Raw genomic sequence first — 18,653 nt, 5'->3', positions numbered from 1 at the left:
AAGGCCTCAGGAACACAAAGAAAAGCAGGAGAGAGTCTGCTATGAATTTTTGAATTTGTGGGGACTATGACTCAGTGCAGACAATCAGATGGAGTCAACAGAACAAAAGCAGTGGCCTTTTTCTGGGTCTCGGGAATATGCACAGGCAAACACATATTCAAAGTGTACCTGGATTAACTTTTCTACCACTGCATCTACCAACTTTTAGTACTAGCACACCAATTTTTATTGAAGAAAACACCTTTCCCCTGCTGCATGTTTTGGTGAGATTGTCAGTCAAGGCGTTGTCCCTGGTCCTAACCAAGGGAGACCATGATCCAAGCCAAGCCAATGGAATAATGTCACCAGAGATGAACAGGTGGGAGCAATTCATCTATCCCTTTGTTCTTGCTGCACAGGTTCCTGAAGCTGCCACAGCCTGGCCTTTCTGAGACCTAGTGGTTCAGATGTCCTGAGACCTGGCACTTCCCTGTCTCACCCTTCCAATAAGTCCTTTTTTTTCTAAAACCAGACCTTGATTTTTCTTTTGCCACAGACCCCTTGCAGCCAAGGTTAAGAATGCCTCAACGAAGGAAAGGCAATGCCAAATGAGGTTCCTAGAATTTCTCTAAAAGTTAAAAAAAAAAAAAAGCAGCTCTCTCTGGGGGGCACGCCCGCGCCTTCCCCCACTCCCGCCTGCCAGGCGCACCTTTTCCTTGCCTCTCCCTCCCCACTGAGCTCCAAGGGCCCTTCTCTCTCTGTAACTTGCTTCCTGGGCCCACTTCTTCTACCTCTGTGACTTCCTACATAAACTTTCCCTTATAAAAAACACAAAAATAAAAAATAAAAGTAAAACAAAATTCAAGAGCCAAATGGATGCTTCAACACGCTCATCCACGCTGAAAGCCGAATGCATCCATAAAACGTCAAGGTCAGGGGCAGAGGGGTTTGTAATGGAAGAGAAATTGGAGTCTAACAAAAAAAAAAAGAATGAAGTGGATTTATATATACTGATCGAAAAGAATGTCCAAAATTGACTTAGATAAAAAATCAATTTTAGAAAAGTATGCATTTTAATCATCCATTTTAATAAAAAATAATAATAGTACACCTTAGTGTATGTGTCACAAACAACTGGGGACGCAAATGCCCAACGTCCACAGTAATTATCTCAGGGGGATTGAAGAAGAGGCTCACAATATCAGTTGCATACTTCTGAAAATTGGTTGATTTTTTTTAAAATAATGAACACACATTCATTTTGAAAACTGAAAACCTAATTAGAAACCGCTTTTAAGAAGAAAATACAGGCTGAGGCCAGCGCAGAAAGCCAAAGGAATCTGCGGAGACAGCCCCCCATTCTAGAAGAGGTGACATTTCCCGGAAAGACAGCGTCACTGATGAGAGTCTCTAGAGTCGCTCTAGAGTCACTTCCAGCCCCAAGTTCTGGGATCCTGACTCTCAGATGCCCTCCACCCCTGGGGAGCAGTCAGAAAGCAAATGCCACGAGATTCCCCCTTGTACTATGCAAAGCCCTTCAACCGCCAGCCTTGGACAAGAAGAACAGGACTCAACAGGGAAATGTAAAAATAAAGCAAAGTCCAAACCCCAGCGTGTGCAGGGAAACTCTCATTACATGGAAACTTTGAGTCAGGAGCGAACTTCCCAGATCCTGTCTCGCAGCGATTCCGCTTTCTCCGGAGCATGTGAGCAGCCAAGGATAGAAGGGAGGAGGAGTCACCCAGTGTCCGAGGTAAACTGTGTGCCCCTTGAGGACAGAGGCCACGCTACTTTGCTCACCAGTATATATCAGTGTTTAACATTTACTCAGTGAAAGAATGACTTAACTGATTACTGAGTGAAGAAACGGATAAACAAAGGAATAAGTAGATGAGTGAGTCATACAGCTTGCTAGGAGCTTTGAGTCTGGAGTCCGAGAGACAAGGTTCAATGCCAGCTCTGACACTGGCTGTTTCTATGGCCATGAGCAAGTTACTCTGTCCCTCTGAATGTTTTTTTCTTCTCCAAAAACAAAGACTACATCCTTACTGGACAGGACTCTCATAAGAGTAAAATGACAAAAACTCACAAAAAGGGCTTAACACCCAGCATAATGGATGGAATTTACCTATTTCCCTCTAAATCTCCCCAGCCAGGAACTCTCCAGTGTATCACTCGGAAGTGGTGGAAAAGCAATTAGCTCATTCCTGCAGCCCCGCTTCCTGGGTCTGGTTTCACAGACCGCCTAATGGGCAGCTAGGCAGGGGTTCAGAGTTTAATGGTCCATCCGGGTGCCAATGGATATAAATTTTCCCACAGAAAATGTACTCCTGATACATACATTCTCTGACTCTCCTCAGTCTCAGGGGGAGAGGTATTATTCACCCGGTGACATTGAGATGCTCCAAAGAAAGCCATCCAGCCCGAACCTCACAGGTGTCCATGTTCTTGTCGGTCCTCAGCCTCTCATCCTCAGAAGGGTATGCATCTTTCTGCAGTTTCTTATTCTGAGGATCTTCCCCCTTCACCAGGGACTCTTAGTGCCTCAGCATTAACAGGGACTTCAGGAAATCATAGCCAAATGCACCGGACTATGCGTTCCCTAAGGGCGGGAGGCGTGGCTGCCTTATTCAAGGCTTCTCCCTGGCTCCCAGCCCCTACCAGGCAGGCAGTATACGTTTATTTGGTGAATAAGTGGATGAATAAATAAGTGAATGAACTTCTATACCTTGTATAGGAATCTGCCACATGGCCATTCAGCCCTGGACACACCCAGTGGCAGGGAACTCCTGTCACCTCCTATTTGACCATACCTACCTAATAGTTAAATCAAGTTCTTACACTGAACCCAAAACTACCTCTCTGTGACTGGCACCCACTGGCCTGCACTCTGTCTTCTGAATCTACAAGGAACAGTCTGCCTCCTCCTCGACCTAACTGTCCTTGTAGGTCCAGCAGCATCAGCTTCGGCTGCGCCCAGGAGCTAGTTGAGAATGCAGATTGTGGGGCTGAACCCCAGATACACTGAAGCAGATAGAAACTGGGCCTGGTGTCTAACCGACCACCTACTGTGATGACTGACTGATTCTGATCAGAACCACCGCCCCAGACCATGAGATTTCAACTTACTTTTAAGGCAGGTAAAGTTCAGAAATATCAAAGTCCCCACCACCTTCCTGCCTCCACCACATCCTGGATCATTTGCAGCCTGAGAAGCCCAGAAGAGCTGCAGTCAAGAGAGCTCACACGTAGTTAAGTGTTAAATTGCTTCCCCTTCACAACAGGGCTCTGAGGAAGGGACTAATCCTTGCCCCATGTTGTGACAGAGGACACACCGGGAACTTGGCTGTGTGGCTGTCCCAGCTCTCAGGGCACGGTGTCAGGTCTGTTGGTCCTGACCACACTTTTCAGGTAGTTTTCTGTTCTGTCTCTCTTAGAAGGTGGAAGCATAACACTAAAAAGCACCACCAGGACCCAGGAGTCCAAACCACAAGTTGCTGGTGATGACGGCAGCCTTGAGGACATCGGTGCTGCCACAGAAAGAAGACTGAGCTCTTTGATGTGAGAGCAATAGGTATAAATAAGCAAAGCAGAGGCAGAAAAAGAGGATGGACGTGTGAGCACTTCAGGGCTGGTTTTCTGTTTGTTTGTTTGTTTGTTTAGGTTTTTTTGTTTTTTTAAAACAACAACTCTTTCCCCAAATGAGGTTGCAGATGTTGGCCAGGAAGGTCCTTCCTTCTTGAACAAAAGGAAGGGTCATGTTTCATCACCACCATCTGTGCAATTTCACCGATAGACGAAACACTGCTTTCAAACGCTCCCCACTGGCCCAAGCTCGGCCCATCTGTGATGCCCATGTGGTGCCCTGGCATTGCCCTCAGGACCAAAGACACTGCTGTCCCCTGACAGAGGCCACTGGGCAGCCCAGCTCGGCCCACACGCCCCTTCTCTGACCACATCTTGTTCTCATCTCCTCCCTGACAAGGAGCTGGCTCAGCAGATCGGCAGGAAGCCGTCTCTCACCACTGGAGTGTGTTAGGATTTTCAGGAAACGACTTGTGAGTGATGTGTGTCCAGGAAGAGAGAAGGACCATCCAAGATTTCCCACCCCGCCCCCTCCTTTTTCTAGCTTTGATGGAAAAGTGGTTTCATCTGCCCTCCTGCCCCTCCCCCCAGGCTCTCCAGCCCACAGGCAGGCTGCATCCATATCACATCCCAATGCTACTGTCAGAGCAGCCAGCACTGGAACGTCCACTTGGGCAAAACCCAGGTTGCCCCGACCTCAAAGTCCTTGGGCAAAATCTGTATCTTCTGAATCCCACCTGGGAAAATAAGCCCCCAAATACCAGACATAAAACATAAGGTTGCTCTCCAGGGAAGGACAATCAAATCGCCTGCGATGGCCAGATCCTGTTAGTACACACAGCCAGACTCCAAAGGCACACTGCAGTCTGACCCGCCCTGACCCACCTTGCCTAAGGCTTGAAGCCTTCCCACCCAGCACCGTCCCTTTAGGGACTATTTACTGTCAGATAAATCTGAAGCACTTCTCTAGGCTACAATTGCAAAACATCTCTGAGATCAACCCTTCTTCCTGCTGCTTCTGATAAGCCAGTCTGTGCAGACGTGCTCAGTAGAAGCAAGCATTCCTTCGCTCTTCCCAGGGGCTATTTGACACCTCCTTCCCTCAGCTCTTGGTCCATCTTGCTCTTTCAAGAGCATCTGGGCACTTAGACGCTGGTGATCCTTGGGAGGTGCTATCTTGCTGGTCCCTCCTATTTTCCCCAGAGGATCTTCCCCCTGCCTGCCTGGGCTGGTGATGACATGTGCCTCTTTCAGGTCTAGCTCACACTCTTAATGCCGTCATTATGGGATTTGGCCCAGTAACTCCACCACATCCAGAAACACGGTGAAAAAAATGTATCATCCCAGGCCCTACCCCAGACCCACTGAGAATCATGTTCTCCAGAGAAGGACGCAGACATGTGGAATTTTCATAGTTTTTCCAGGTGATAACTTTTTTCAGGTTCTGACAGTTCCCCTCCTCCACTGGATCAATTTTAACATTTTAAATTCTTTCCCCCATTTCTAGCCTCCTAACACCTAAAAATGATAGCACCACAAGATAGAGGGAAAACCTACAGCTTAGAAAGCTTTGTTTTGAGCACCAGCTACAATCACTATCTAGATAATTGTCCTTTCAAACCCTGGAAATGAGTCAAGAGTTGCTCAGGTCTCTTTCAATGTCAGATCAGGGCACTGTCAGGTAGGTCATAGGCCCCGGGAGGCCTGTTTAAGGTTCTTGGGAAAAGGCTTTTTACAATTAAGTAGGGCGGCTCTTGCAAAACTTGTAAAACTAGAATGTAATTTGTAACAACCTAATAAGATAGAAGAGAGAGACAACTGATTTCCATCCAGTAAGAGATAACTCCTGAGGTTATGCAGGGCTTTGCTGCCCCTAGGATATTAATTAACAAGTTGTATATCTAACTGAGCAATCTATCTCAACATTCCCTTTTTCCAATTTTTAAAAAGATTTTATTATTTCTTTTTAAGGAGGGGGAGGGAGGGAGAAAGAGAGGGAGAGAAACATCAATGTGTGGTTGCCTCTTGCGCGCACCCCACCAGGGACCTGGTCCACAACCCAGGCATGTGCCATGGCTGGGAATTGAAGGCGACCCTTTGGTTCACAGGCCAGTGCTCAATCCACTGAGCCACAGCAGCCAGGGCCCCTTTTTCCAATTTTTAAACCAGTTGTATCCTCCTACCAGCTCCCCCATTTGTCAGTGGATAAAGCTGACAAGAGCCTTTGAATGACAAGGGTTTCACTTGAGTGCTCATTTCCTCAACTGCACATGAACAGAGTAAATAAATTCTGTCCCACAGCATCGTCGAGAGGTTCAAATGAGAAATTATATTCAAACACTGGCTCTGGCCTTATTAGTTCTGCAAGTTCGGGCAAGTGGTTAACCTCTGTGTGCTCAGCTTTCTCATCTATAAAATGGGGAAAATGAATGAATCTACTTTGTAGGGCTTTTATAAAAAGTTAGAAGACTGACTAATTAAGAATATTTGGTTAAATAAGATGAACAAATGTAAAAGAACTCCTTGTACAGTATAAAGTATTTGTACATTACAAACATCAGGGGTGCTATTTTCTCCAGAAGTAGCTCAGAAATCTTGATAATTGTTAAATAGAGATAATAAGTTTTCGAGGGCTCATAATCCAGTTTCTCTCCTTTTGGGTATATTCAGAAATTTTAACACTAATATTTTTTTAACTCGCTAGGTGCTACTACGCAAGTCCCAAGCTACTCTGCCTGTTTCCCTATCAAATGAGAAAGGTGAGCCCAGGACAGGCAGGCCCTAGCAAGGGCTGGAAAAAGCAGAGTGCTATTCTAGTAAATGGACAAAGCTTGCCCATATTTGGGACAGTAGTATAACAACTACAGTAAGTGTTTTCAAAGAAGAAAGAAAAGGGGAGACGAGACGGCTCGAGCTGTTTCAGAACTGAGATTTCCCAACCAGCGCTCATTCCATGTCTGACTCCAAAGGAATGGAAACAAACCAACACGCCAAAGGGCCCTACTGCCAAATAAGGGACTGAGACGTCCAGGGGCCCGAGGCAGAGGCATTCCTTTTTGAAGGAACAGAAAGGCCACGGAAGGGGGAACTGTAGAGAGCAGGGATCCCCCCGCCTCAAGGGCTGCCATGAGCAAGAGGGCCAGCTCCAGAAGCAGCACCGAGAACAAGATGGCGCTACCCCGCAAGCCTGGCCTGAAGCCAAAGGAGTCAGCATGTGTGTGTGTGTGTGTGTGTGTGTTTAACCTTCCATTAAGTCCAAACAATGCATTAAATCAACACTCCTTTTCACCAACCACTTCCCATTACATCTTCTCCCAGTCCCCACAAGACCTGGTATCCCTGGGACCAGCTCCTGGTCCTGTGTTTTGCTTTTATGTGGAATACCAAAGGATGTTTGGATAAGCACTGTTTACTCCTCTGGTCCGCAGGGTCTTTATTTAATCCTCTTCATGCCTCCACAGAGATGAGCAAGCTCTCTGCGCAAAGAGGGTCAGCTTCTTGGGGTCATCAGGGGGCCCAACTGGCAGGGACCCGCGGGACCCTACAAATGGCTCACCCAAGTAGAGTTTACAGACTTGTTTTACAGTGTCCGCCATGGCCCAGTGTGGGTATTTACTGGGAATAGATAAGAACAGTTCAGGGAAATGAGGTACTCTCTATACTAGTTCTAAGAAAGATAAAAAAGTAAAACATATCTTGACAGTAGCCTCCTAGCAACCAGTTTTCGACAAATAACCACAGGCTTGCTTAACCTGATTAACCTTCAGATTAACCTGAAGGGAAGGACCAATGTAGGTAACTGGCCATATGATGGAGATCAACTTTGTGTTTAAGACACAGAGGGAATGAAGAAAATGAACCTCTAAGATCACAGCATGGTTGAGAATTCGCTTAAGAAGGGAGGAGCCCTTCTGGGGACAGTGTCTTCGGGCGTTCGCAGCGGTCCAGGGTCTGCCAGACCGTTGGAGGCTGTCATACAATGTGGCTCTAATAAAACCAGGCTGTCCCGACCCCCTGGTGACAGAATTGTTTCCCTTCACACCAAGAAAGTTGGAAAAGCTCCCAAATCTGCGTGTGGCATGTGCCCAGGCTGACTTGGTGGAGTTCATGCTGTGAGACCTAAAGTTCTGATGAGGTGGTCTAAACAGACGAAACCTGCAGCCGGGGCTAAGGTGGATCCGTGTGCACTAAGTTAGTGCCTGTGACCCGGCCCAGGGTGCTTTCCTCATTGAGGAGCGGAAAATCATTGTGAAAGTATCGAAGGCACAAGCCCAGAGTCAGACAGCTAAATGCAAAAATGAAGGTTTGGTTGAGTAATAAAAGTAAATAAAAAAGAAGAAAAAAAGCAAAAAGGGAATAGGTGGACCATCCCATGAAAAACAGCAAACAACAAAAAAAAGCAACTTGCTCTATATGTGGGGGCTTGGTCCCTTTTAGGCTCTGATTCAATGTCCCAGTAACTCTGATAAATCTTACCCAACATCTCCTTGCAACCTAAAGCACAAGTCACAGCTGAAGCACAAGTCAGGAGGGTTAGGACTCGGAAAGCTCTCCTAATTCGTCACCAACATGTGTTGTCCTGGCCTCCAGCCTCCCTGCCACCTTCGTGGGATAACCCTGATCTGCATTTAGAGAAATGTTCCCCTTTCGCTACATGCTGAGTGGGAGCACCCCGAGTCGGTGCAATCTGGTGTCACATAGCTGCATTTCAAGATGCGTGACATCTGCTGAAAATGGCTGGAGCTGAGTCACCCTGGTGGTGGCACCTAAAGATACTGTCTATGAAATCCTAGATCCTGTCCTTTCCAAGCCCCAGTCAGCCCTTCCCCCTTTCCCTCATTCTAGGTATAGCCCCATATCTGTTTTTTTTTTTTTCAGGGGGGGGTGGGCTCGAAAATGAGCAAGAGCAACATACCCGACATCACAAAGTCAGATTTTGCTTCTAAACCCATCAGTCTAAATAAACTAAAGTAAGCTAAGTGTCAGCAATAAATAATCCAAAAGTCGGGCCATCCAGACACTCCCAGAGGGCAGAGAGGAAAGATGTTCATGAAAGCTCATCAATAATTACTCATGAAGCAGCACAGTACTGTACAGACTACGGGGCACATGGCATCAGGAAGACCAAGGTCCTCTTGGCTCTAATTCCTCACATATTTGCCCTGGGTCTTTGGCCAAGCTGCAGCACCTCTTCTGAGCCTCAGGGTCTGCATCTGCAAGCCCGCGCAAGGACTCCACAAATATTATTGAGGCCAATTGTGTGGCAAGCACCGTGTGAAGCCAGCATGGTTTTCCTGCCTTCCACCTGGCACCCAAATGTCCCACCGTGAAGATTAGAGGACACTGAAGGGTGGCAGAACATGCTTCCCCAAATACACCACTTTGGCATAGGATTATTTTGAGCTGAAGGGGGATACTACAATGTCTTTTCAGCAGGACATACATTTTCAAAGGCCTCCCTCCTCCCTTGTCTAACCAGGACAGAAGTTAATCACCAGAGACAATTTTATATCCTATCAGCTTGGAGAAACCACCAAAGGACTTTGCACAACAAACTTGACTCACTAGTGTTTATTTACCATGCATTTACCTACAGCTTACCCCTTTTAGAGGCCTAATAGTTCTTTCCTTTGTCCTGCCATTTCTCTACAAATGTATTTGTCTCTGTTGAAGATGCTGTAGAAGCCTGAACTCTGAGTTTTTCATTTTCCCCTGGGTATCGCCCATGTAGACACGTTAAGTTCTGTTTGTTTTTCTCTTGCTAATCTGTCTCTTGTTACAGGGTTCCCAGCAGAGAACTTAGGCAGGGAAAATTATTTTTTTCCCTCCCCTACAAGGTCTTCTGTGAAAGTCCTTTGCAAACATTAACAGGCCACACGGAAGGTAGATTTCACTGCCTGGTTCTCAGAAGCCAAGTCACTGTTTCATGGCCCATCTTCCTTCCTTCCTAGAATTGTTGCAAACCAGCTTCCAAATTCCCCTAAAAGGCTGCCCACATAGCTAGGGAACAGCAGTGTGTGTGCACGTGCGTGTGCGTAGGGCAGAGAAGAAAGGCAGCCTATAGATCAGGTCCCCGAGATGCTCCTCCGACTTCGCCTGTCTCTTTTTCCACAGGCCCATTTCTGTCACCACACAACTGAAAGCCAGTTTAATCTTCACCTTCTTATCCAAACCACAAATCTAACATCAACAAGCCAAGAGATCAGAGAGAACAGACTGTTGCTTGTCAGAGGGGAGGAAGTTTAGGGGGACTGGGTGAAAGAGGTGTAAGGACTGAGAAGTACAAATTGGTAGTTACAAAATGGTCACGGGCATATCAGGGAATATAGTCAATAATATTGTAATAACGATACATGGTGTAGGTGGGTACTAAAAATATCGGGGAAAACACTTTATAAAGTATATGATTATCTAACCACTATGCTATACATTTGAAACTAATAAAAAAATACTGAATGTAAACTGTCATTGAAAAAAAAATTTTTTTTTAAGTCAAGAGATAAAGAACTTCTAGAATACTAGGAGCCTGACATCTTTGTCACCTCGTTCCCTAACACTCCAGTCTCCCTCCAAAGGAACCCCTTTCTGTGTCTTGCCCTTCCCTTCCCCAGAAAGGGGGGCTTGGAAAAAGAAGCCATGCCTGATATAATGCAGCCATTATAGCTCCTTGGCCCATCTGGACCTCTCTCCAGGGAGACTGATACAAGAGAAGAAAATGTGGAGGCTGCCAGTTTTCTGCAAACCCATAACCTCAGGGGAAAAAGGAGGAGGAAAAGAGGGCAGGGGGCCACATGGGAGCTATGGAAGGGACTGGAAATGAGCCACGAGTACAGAAGGCATAAAGACCCCATTTCTCCTTCAGCTGGCAGAGGAAAGCCCGGCCCAGTATACCCATTCAATGATACCATTGTTTTCAACAGAAGCTGGTTTAAGATCCCTCAGAGAGGCCCCCAGCGAGGCCTCCCCTGCTAGAATGGGCAGAGGTCTAACCATTTCCTAAGAAGATCAAGTGCTTATAATTGTAGATAAGGTAGAAAGACTGTCAGAGTGCGCAGAGCTGACCAGGATAAGCACAGACCCTCCTTTGGGGGTCATGGAAAGAATACCGGAGGCTACTTCTCACATGGAGTTCATCCTGGGCTCCCCACCACAATCCTGCCAAATTGGATACTGGGGATTACTACCTTCCTCTAATGAGAAAACTAAAGATCTGAGAAGGAAGTGGCTTGTCCAAGGTCCCAGCACAAGCTAAGGGCCAACCCAGGGACTGGCTCCGCTTACTGCTTACTTCAGCAGGAACCCCTCCCCTCGTTGGTTCTTGAATCCATCCTCACCCTCAGCCCATATTCAACCCATAACCAGCCTCCATGACTCCACCATAAAAATATCTTTGGAATCCTTTCCCTTCTCCACATATCAGCTACCTTTTCCCTAAATTACATCACCACAATTTCTCACTCAGGTTATAATAAAACTCTTGAATGAGTCTTATTACTATTGCTGGTCTTGTACTTCCAATCCATTCCCTACACTTCAGAAGTAGTCCTGCTCAAATGCATTTTGGGTGCTGTCACTATCTGGCTTTTAGAATATTCTTTATCAACTTATCATTGCTCTCAAGATAAGTGCCTAAACCCTTGAAAGAGTCTACAAAACCCTTGCAGGACTCACCCATGTCTACCATACCAATCTCTTCTCTCACCATTTCCTTCCTCCCTCTTGCTCTCTGCTCTAACGGTAAAGAACTTCTTTCCATCTGCAAATATTACTCTTGCCTTTGAGCCTTTGCTCCTGCTGCTTGGAACTGGCCTCCCCTTGTATAAGCCAAGCCCCTTACCACAGCCCTTCTTCTTACTCACTTTACTTCCTCCTACAAGCCTTTGCTGACCTCCTCCTACCCCCAACACACACTGATCCCATATTACTACTCCACTGTGTTACCACTTACTTAAGTTCCCCTTCCCCAAGCTCCCATAGCACAACTTCCTCCATCACAGCATGTCCACGATGACTCAGTTCTCTGTCTCCTCCACTGGGCTCTAAGCCCCAGAATGGAAGAGACTGTGTCTTGCTTGTCACTGCTCTCCCAGGAAAACCCAGGACCTAGCTCAATGCCTACCATATGGTCAGCACTCACAATATTTGTCAGATGAAAGAAGAAAAGAAAGACAATTAGTTAAGAATTCCCAATGAGTGGTGCAGAGCTCAAGCCCAGTACACTAGAGACTCTCATCAGTGAAGCCAGGGATTCCCTGACCCAATAACTGCCCCAGAGTAAGACCATCTCCAAGGTGCCCGAAAGTCAACTCATTCAGTATTTGAGGTGTCAGCCAAAGGTCTGTGTATGTCAATGAGTTGTAAGTAGAGAACGAGTAAACTTTCCTTCTTTGAATCAAAATATTTCCTGTGTGGATATAAGTGCCATGACTCAGGGCAAAACCAGTCCAGAGGCCCAGTATCGGCCTCCTCCTCCCGTACATTTCCCCCAGGATAGTCATGCTCAAAGACTGAAGAGTAGAAAACATCCTCCAGCTTCCAGAGAGTCTGGAATAAGAACTGAGGCAGATCCTGAAAGCTAGGGAGAAAATAGAGATGTGGAAGGTACAGACTTCCAGGGCATCTCCCAAACCCAAATATACGTCCACATATTCACCCATCCCCACCCCCATGACCTGCTTCTCTGGAGACTCCCCACCTCCCTGAGTTGAGAAGAAGCCATGTCTGCCTGTGCTCAGTTCCTAGCAGTCCACGGCTCCACCCACCAGGTACACCACTGTCCACCTGGCTCAGCCCAAATTTCCCATCAATGGGGAGGGGCAGGGGAAGAGCTTCTTCTCATCCAAGATGCAGAAAATACAGTGCAGCTTTCAAGGGCACCTCAAGTATCTTACCTAGAAGTACCCCACCTATCCTGACCACATGGCGGTTGTGTGGTTTTACCTTAGGCAAGAGAGAACCTAACTCTAAGTCAAAAACAGGAGAATAAAAAAACTGAGCTCTAAGCCACTTGGGTCCTCAGGTGGCCCAGCTGTGGAAGAAAAATAAACCCCTTTCCCATTCCCCACATACCACTCTTTGGAATTAAAATGATTTGGCTGGTTGAAATACTGAATTCCTATGAGATTATTAACACTACGGTTTTGACTTCCCTGGACCCAGACCAAATATTTATACGTTAATTTTTCAGTCTGAATTCCTTTTCATCCTTGCACTCACTTCCCTTCCTTCCCTCCCTCATCCAAAGACTTTCCTCCAGGTTCCTGCAAGACAGAGCTCTAGGGAAGATCTCCCCAGTCAGAAATCCTCTCTTCCTTCCTGCCTCCTGAGCACTGCACTTTCAACTCTATTATGTAAAACTGAAATCTGCCTTGGATTTTGCTGTGCATATCTTCTCTCTCACGGAAAGTCAACTGCCAGAGGGCAAGGATAGTGTGTTTGCTCCTACTCCCCACAGCGCCTAGCACAGGGCTTCACATACAGGGGCTCAGCCAATATTTGATGAACTCCACCTTGCAAATGAAGACCAGCTAGCTGTGGCTGAAGAGGCAGGAGATCCATCGATGCGTGCATGGATAAGCAAAATGTGGGAAATCCATACGAGGGAACAAGAACAACAAAAGGACTAAAGTACATGCTGTCCGACATGGAGAAAACTCACCAACATTACACTACGTGAAAGAAGCCAGTCACAAAAGACCACATTTTGTTTAATCCTTTTATATGAAAAGTCCAGAACAGGCAAATCTATAGAGACAGGAAGGAGATCAGTGTTTGCCTTAGGGCTGAAGTGGGTGGGGGGATTGGGGAGTGACTGCTTATATTAGTTTGAGGGGGGCTGCCTTAACAAACCACCACAAACTGACTGGTTTAAAAACACAAATTTATGCCCTGGCTGGTGTGGCTCAGTGAACTGAGTGCCAGGGTCAGGGCAGGGCGGGGCGGGTGGGGTGAGGGTGCCCAGTTTGATTCCGAGTTTGGGCACAGGCCTGAGTTGCAGGCCAGGTCCCCAGTGCAGGGCACACGAGAGGCAACCACACATTGATGTTTCTCTCCTTCTCTTTCTCCCTCCCTTCTTTTCTCTCCAGAAACAAATAAATAAAAATCTTAAAAGAAACATAACAAATTTATTATCTCTCAGTTCTGGAAGCCAGACATCTGAGATCAAGTTGCTGGCAGGGCCACGCTGTCTCCCAAGGTCGTTAGGGAAGGTTCTGTTCTGAGCCCCTCTCCTAGCTTTGGGGAGCTCCTTGGCTCGTGGCAGCATAACTCTGTGCCGTGTGCACATCTATGTCTAAATTCCCCTTTTTATAAGAACACCAGTCATATTGAATTAGGGGCTACCCTTCTCCAGTATGAGCTCATTTCAAGGAATTACATCCACAATGACTCTAATTCCAAATAAGGTCAGTCTGAGGTACTAGTGGTTAGGACTGCAATGTAAGAATTTTGAGGGGACACATTCAATCCATAACACTACTGATGGCTTCTTTGGAGTGACGAAAATGTTAAAAAAATCAGAATATGGTGGGGCTGCACAACTCTGTAAAGATACTAAAAAATATTGAATTGTACACTTTATGTGCATGAACTATATACTATGTAAGCTATATCTCAACAAAGCTGTTTTTTTTTTTAAGGCAGAAGAGCTTGGATTTAAGTTTTCCCAAGCTCCACAATCAACCATTGCTGAGAGTGTGTGAAAACGAGTTATCTAAACAAGGGCGACAAGATGTGACCTAGACAGAAGTCAAAGGCAATGTGCCTTTCTCTACCTACATGTAAATTCTTTTTGACCCAGTGATTAAACCTAGGGGGTGATCGCCTAGAAGTCCCTTCCAGGAATACAAGGGTGCTCATTCCAGCACTGTTTGCAAAAACGAAGAAAAAAAAAAAGGGACAGCTGGAACGCCCATCCATATAGGATGATTACATTAATCACAGCATCTTGATTATTGCTGAATATGGCTGCTTTGTATATGGGAATCCATTACATTATTCTCTCTCCTTCCATGTGCATTTGGTAATTTTTCATCATAAGAAATGTTAAGCCCTGGCTGGTGTAGCTCAGTGGATTGAGCGCGGGCCTGCGAGCCACACAATCACGGTTCGATTCCCAGTCAGGGCACATGCCTGGGTTGCAGGCCAGTTTCCAGCAGGGGATGCACAAGAGGCAACCATACATTGATATTTCTCTCCTCCTCTCCTTCCCTTCCTTTCTAAAGATAAATAAATAAAATCTTTAAAAAAAAAAGAAATGTTAAAATGTACACTTATAATGCAAAACCATATAGCCATTAAAAATGAACCAGTAAATTTACATGGAAATGCATCTATAATATTCTCTTATTCTCTGCTGTATGTAAAAACAGTACAGCCTTGGGGGAGGAATCTGTGGAGTTGGAGGTACAATTTGTCAAAATTTAAAACATTCAAAATATATACGCCATTTGACCTTACAACTCTACATCCAGAGACCAATCCTTCAGAAGTACTTGCAGAAGTGGAAGCCCATTACCGCAGCATTACTTGTAAGAGCCAGAACTCAGAGGCCTAACTGTCCGTTAAAGAGAAACTGATACATTTTGGTCCATCTAGTCAATGGCATTCTATGTTACCATTAGAAAGAATAAAATAGGCCTGTAAGTGTTATATAAAAAGATATTTGAAGACAAGTAATGAAAAAGACAATTACGGAATAGTATAGTATATGAAGTATGAACTAATTTATTTTAAAACTCTATTATTTGTGTACTTTTTTTCTAGAATTGTATCATCAAAGTTTTCAAACATTCCCAAAAGTTCGGGTGTAAATTTTTTTTTTTTAATGATTTGGGATTTCCCAAGCTGTTTTTCCAGGTGAAAAAACAAACGAACAGGTTATCAAACTGAGGATGCCGAATGACCCTATTCAGGTAAATTTATAGATGTTTAAAACCATCAGTGTAAAATAGTACGTGTGTGGTAAATGCTCCCTCACTGGATGCCAGCTATCACTGTATTAAGGTAAACAGCCCGACGGTCAAGGAATCTTCAGACTCCAGAATCGACTCCAGCCTTCCTCCAAGGGCACAGCTTCCCTGCACTCTGACAAGGGTCCAGCGAAGGCCAAGAGGGCAGCTGACAGCTTCCTCCCATTCATTTTACCCCGTGTGCCTGCTGAAGGGCCGCCAGGAGAAACAAGCTGGAGACAAAAGAAAGCCGTGGACATCCTTCCTGGTTACACAGGCAGCCCTGGCTGCTGGTCCCTGGAAGGAGAGAGAGCCGGAACCGGTGAACAAATCCTGACCTCCTTATCGGACGGTTCAGGGACTTGCCAAGGGAGGGACCAGGCACTGGTTCTGCAGGCACAGAAACGAGATACAGTGCGGCTGACCAGAGAACCCTGCAAGGCTGTATTCTTGAGGTACAGTGAGGTCAAACTGGGCACTGGCTGGAGAGCAGAAGTAAGCTTCCTCCCAGGGGCAATGGGTTTTAAGGGCAAGTCCTCTTAGTTACATTTGGAAAGCAACCCAGGGGAATTCCCTCTTACTTCATTCTTAACTGTTTTTCCAACCCCACAAAATACAAATAATAGTGACTATTCATTGGGCTCCCCACTAGGCATGCTGTAAGCCTTTAAGAGCATTACGTTATCAAATTCACAGGACATTGGATGAAGTGGCCACTCTCATTAGCCCCATCAGGCAGATGAGGAAGCTGAGAGGTGCAAAGGAGAAGCGACTTGCCAAAGTATATATCTCCAGTGGCCACAAGGAGCTGGGCCCTGAATCCAGCCTGCCTGGACTATACCACTACAGGACACTGAAATCCAAACTCTAACCAGTGCCTCGGGAAGAAAGAAGTAAAGAAATAGGGGAGGGCAGAATCATGGAGAAGTAATGCTAGTGCTCAAAGAAGAAGAGCATACTGAGCAAGGATGGTGCATCTGAGGGGCAATACAAGGTCATGGCTAAGAGCCTGGCTCTGCCCTTCCCACCCAGGTGACCTTGAACAAGTCACATGGCTCCATGTCTCAGGGTCCCCATCTGCCAAATAGGGCTAACACAGGCACCTACACTTCAGGGTTGCTGTGAAGATTCAAGCAGATGAGCCACGTAGAGACTGCAGAACAGAGCCTGCTATAGACATCTCCTTCGCTGTAGCAAGTATCATGGCCGTTGGCATCAGTATTCATATCTGACCCACATTCCTCAGCCAGAATTCAAAGGCAGACCGAGCACCCAAGTACACGACCAAGAACTTGGGAAGTGCTGATAAACAATAACCACACACACTATTGTGTTTGTCAATATGTTTTTCTCTCACTACTTTCCTATTTGAAGACAGTCACATGCGAGCTTTACATCACCAAGACACTTCAGAGAACATCTGTTCTTGACTTTGCATTAACGAATGTTGGCATGTATTGAAAAGCTGCTTGTGATGTGCCAGGCAGTGTATCAAGCACATCAGAACATGCGTACATTATCTCTAAACCTCACACACCCATGTATTCGTTTCCTGTGGCTGCTGTGTAACAAATCAACACATGCTTGGTGGTTTAAAACAACAGTAAGTTGTTCTTTCTCAGTTCTGGAGACCAGAAGGATGAAATGAGTATTACTGAGCAGAACTCTCCTTGTCGTTGAGTCCCCTCCTTGCCTCTTCCAGCCTCCAGTGACTCCCTGCATTCCTTGGCTTATAGCTTTATCATTCCAATCTCCTCCTCCAAGGTACATTGCTTTCTTCGACCTATGAGCAAATCTCCCTCCCCCTTCCTCTATCCAAATACACTTGCAACTGCGTGTAGAGGCCACCCAGACAATCCAGGACAATCTCCCCCTTCTCAAGATCCTTAATTTAGTCACCCTTACAAAGAAAGCCTCTTTTTTTTTGCCATATAAAGTAGCAAAGCCTCACATTCCAGCGGTTAGAATGCAGGTACCTTGGGACAGTGGGAAGGAGGCGTTTTTCAGCCTTCCCCACCCTGCAATGAAGGTATTAATGTTTATTTCCCATGCAGGTGGTAGAATATTATAAAAGGCAGGTAGACCTGAGTTTGACTCTTGGCTCCACCTGACATTTAGGATAAATTATGTGAATTCCTAGCACTTAAGTTTCCTCATTTATAAAACGTGAGCAATGATAGTAACTCCTCCAAAAGGCTGCCCCGAGGATCAAATAGGACGGCGTGTGGAGCGCCTTGGCACAGCGACTGGCTCTCAGTAAAGCTCAGTAAGGAATAATTTCGTGAACACAGAAGGCAAGCGACTTGCTGAAGGCCACCTCACCAGCAAGTGGCAGTGGCAGAATTCCACCTGGGTCTCTCTGGCACCAAAGCCCAAGCCTGTTGGATTATGGTGTTTTGGGTTTATGTGCTCATGGCCTTCAGAATCAACACACCTAGGTTACTTCTGTTCCGGATGCTCCTTCACTCTCTCCTCCAGCAACTGTATAGCTGCCTCCCTGCAGATCACCACTCCTAACACCGGGACTGAGTCTATGCAAAGGACCCTCAGAGAGCAATATCATGTTTCCAATGATTCAGAAATAATGGGGACCCTGCTCATGCAGGGGTAGGGTTGAAAATCTGGCTTGTACAAGAGTGGCCAGCAATCCATTGGGTCTGTGACTCCAAGGGTGCTGGACATCATGAGAACTGGAAATGAAATTGATCTCTGCCTACAAAGCCACCATTGGAAACGGCATCTCCAACGAGACCACGAGGGCTCTCAGGGGCAAAATGCCGATCAAGCATAGCATTTGGAATTTAAATTCATTTAATGCATTCGCCGCCTCAGAGTCAAGGCAGCAGGGTCAATTCAGTTGCTGATACTTAAAAAAAAATGTTTGAAAACATTTCCAGCACTCACAGGCAGCTCTCATCAAATTCTGGTGTCCCCACCCATCCATCCCACTGTGTTCTCGGCACCAGTCTCCTTGGGTTAGACAACCTCAGCTGCAGGGAATGGGGCGCCCAGCTGCACGCCGCGTTTGGAAAAACATTTTGAATACTTGAGATCTGCCAAGTACTTGGTTAAAGAATGATATCCTCTAATTTCTTAAGCCATGTGTATTTCAAGTGAAATGTAACCCATATGTGTGCGACT

The 18,653-nt window shown here is 46.0% G+C and overlaps 1 protein-coding gene across 2 annotated transcripts in view; it reads right to left on the bottom strand.

Annotated features, from left to right (window-relative positions):
* ADAM19 (ADAM metallopeptidase domain 19) overlaps positions 1–18,653 on the bottom strand; it is a 77,596-nt gene that overhangs the window by 46,219 nt on the left and 12,724 nt on the right. The gene's annotated exons all lie outside the window — the stretch shown is intronic.

This window comes from Artibeus jamaicensis, unplaced genomic scaffold, assembly GCF_021234435.1.
Source record: "Artibeus jamaicensis isolate MK-2021 breed Jamaican fruit bat unplaced genomic scaffold, CSHL_Jam_final contig_432, whole genome shotgun sequence".
NCBI classification, from domain to species: Eukaryota; Metazoa; Chordata; class Mammalia; order Chiroptera; family Phyllostomidae; genus Artibeus; species Artibeus jamaicensis.
The sequence above is the reverse complement of the archived record's forward strand: the minus strand, read 5'-3'. Positions and strand labels throughout refer to the sequence as shown.